Source organism: Anoplopoma fimbria, unplaced genomic scaffold, assembly GCF_027596085.1.
Source record: "Anoplopoma fimbria isolate UVic2021 breed Golden Eagle Sablefish unplaced genomic scaffold, Afim_UVic_2022 Un_contig_11371_pilon_pilon, whole genome shotgun sequence".
In the NCBI taxonomy this organism is placed as follows: Eukaryota; Metazoa; Chordata; class Actinopteri; order Perciformes; family Anoplopomatidae; genus Anoplopoma; species Anoplopoma fimbria.
This window is the reverse complement of record NW_026550792.1, coordinates 1-2,012: the sequence shown is the minus strand read 5'-3', so window position 1 is coordinate 2,012 and position 2,012 is coordinate 1. Positions and strand designations below refer to the sequence as shown.

The 2,012-nt window shown below is 43.3% G+C and overlaps 4 non-coding genes across 4 annotated transcripts; all 4 read left to right on the top strand.

Moving 5' to 3' along the window:
• Positions 1 to 305: 305 nt before the first annotated feature.
• On the top strand, positions 306 to 424 carry LOC129115179 (5S ribosomal RNA). Its single transcript, XR_008532887.1, has one exon. It is a non-coding gene; the product is annotated as a 5S ribosomal RNA (ribosomal RNA).
• Positions 425 to 805: 381 nt separating this feature from the next.
• LOC129115178 (5S ribosomal RNA) lies at positions 806 to 924 on the top strand. The gene has a single exon (XR_008532886.1). It is a non-coding gene; the product is annotated as a 5S ribosomal RNA (ribosomal RNA).
• Positions 925 to 1,301: 377 nt separating this feature from the next.
• LOC129115177 (5S ribosomal RNA) lies at positions 1,302 to 1,420 on the top strand. Its single transcript, XR_008532885.1, has one exon. It is a non-coding gene; the product is annotated as a 5S ribosomal RNA (ribosomal RNA).
• Positions 1,421 to 1,799: 379 nt separating this feature from the next.
• Positions 1,800 to 1,918, top strand: LOC129115176 (5S ribosomal RNA). The gene has a single exon (XR_008532884.1). It is a non-coding gene; the product is annotated as a 5S ribosomal RNA (ribosomal RNA).
• Positions 1,919 to 2,012: the final 94 nt, after the last annotated feature.

Below are 2,012 nucleotides of genomic sequence, written 5' to 3'. Positions count from 1 at the left end.
AGCTAGAACATGACTTGCCGGTATAGAAATGACACAAATCCAGTTAAATGATGGCTTTCATCATTCCTAAGCTCATCGATCATTTTCTTTTCAATTTTATGCTAACGTATTCTACATTTCAACAGTAAATATTAATATTTTTACTGCACTACATTTGTGATCCTTATAGCCACTTTGTACATTCTGATTTGACATTTAAAAGCTGTGAGTGTGTCTGGAAATCTGCAGGCGCTCCCTGTATAGACGAAAGAGCAAAGCGTGGTGATATAGTATCTTTAAAAGGCCCTTTGGTAGGCACAATATTTGCTTACGGCCATACCACCCTGAACACGCCCGATCTCGTCTGATCTCGGAAGCTAAGCAGGGTCGGGCCTGGTCAGTACTTGGATGGGAGACCGCCTGGGAATACCAGGTGCTGTAAGCTTTTTTCACTCCCTCTTTACAAAAAGCAGAGGCGCTGCTGCTTTTTCAGTGGACACCGACAGGGTGGGAAGGATATAGCTAGATCATGACTTGCCGGTATAGAAATGACACAAATCCAGTTAAATGATGGCTTTCATCATTCCCTAAGCTCATCGATCATTTTCTTTTCAATTTTATGCTAACGTATTCTACATTTCAACAGTAAATATTAATATTTTTACTGCACTACATTTGTGATCCTTATAGCCACTTTGTACATTCTGATTTGACATTTAAAAGCTGTGAGTGTGTCTGGAAATCTGCAGGCGCTCCCTGTATAGACGACAGAGCAAAGCGTGGTGATATAGTATCTTTAAAAGGCCCTTTGGTAGGCACAATATTTGCTTACGGCCATACCACCCTGAACACGCCCGATCTCGTCTGATCTCGGAAGCTAAGCAGGGTCGGGCCTGGTCAGTACTTGGATGGGAGACCGCCTGGGAATACCAGGTGCTGTAAGCTTTTTCACTCCTCTTTACAAAAAGCAGAGGGCGCTGCTGCTTTTTCAGTGGACACCGACAGGGTGGGAAGGAATAGCTAGAACATGACTTGCCGGTATAGAAATGACACAAATCCAGTTAAATGATGGCTTTCATCATTCCTAAGCTCATCGATCATTTTCTTTTCAATTTTATGCTAACGTATTCTACATTTCAACAGTAAATATTAATATTTTTACTGCACTACATTTGTGATCCTTATAGCCACTTTGTACATTCTGATTTGACATTTAAAAGCTGTGAGTGTGTCTGGAAATCTGCAGGCGCTCCCTGTATAGACGAAAGAGCAAGCGTGGTGATATAGTATCTTTAAAAGGCCCTTTGGTAGGCACAATATTTGCTTACGGCCATACCACCCTGAACACGCCCGATCTCGTCTGATCTCGGAAGCTAAGCAGGGTCGGGCCTGGTCAGTACTTGGATGGGAGACCGCCTGGGAATACCAGGTGCTGTAAGCTTTTTCACTCCTCTTTACAAAAAGCAGAGGGCGCTGCTGCTTTTTCAGTGGACACCGACAGGGTGGGAAGGATATAGCTAGATCATGACTTGCCGGTATAGAAATGACACAAATCCAGTTAAATGATGGCTTTCATCATTCCTAAGCTCATCGATCATTTTCTTTTCAATTTTATGCTAACGTATTCTACATTTCAACAGTAAATATTAATATTTTTACTGCACTACATTTGTGATCCTTATAGCCACTTTGTACATTCTGATTTGACATTTAAAAGCTGTGAGTGTGTCTGGAAATCTGCAGGCGCTCCCTGTATAGACGAAAGAGCAAAGCGTGGTGATATAGTATCTTTAAAAGGCCCTTTGGTAGGCACAATATTTGCTTACGGCCATACCACCCTGAACACGCCCGATCTCGTCTGATCTCGGAAGCTAAGCAGGGTCGGGCCTGGTCAGTACTTGGATGGGAGACCGCCTGGGAATACCAGGTGCTGTAAGCTTTTTCACTCCTCTTTACAAAAAGCAGAGGCGCTGCTGCTTTTTCAGTGGACACCGACAGGGTGGGAAGGAAATAGCTAGAACATGACTTGCCGG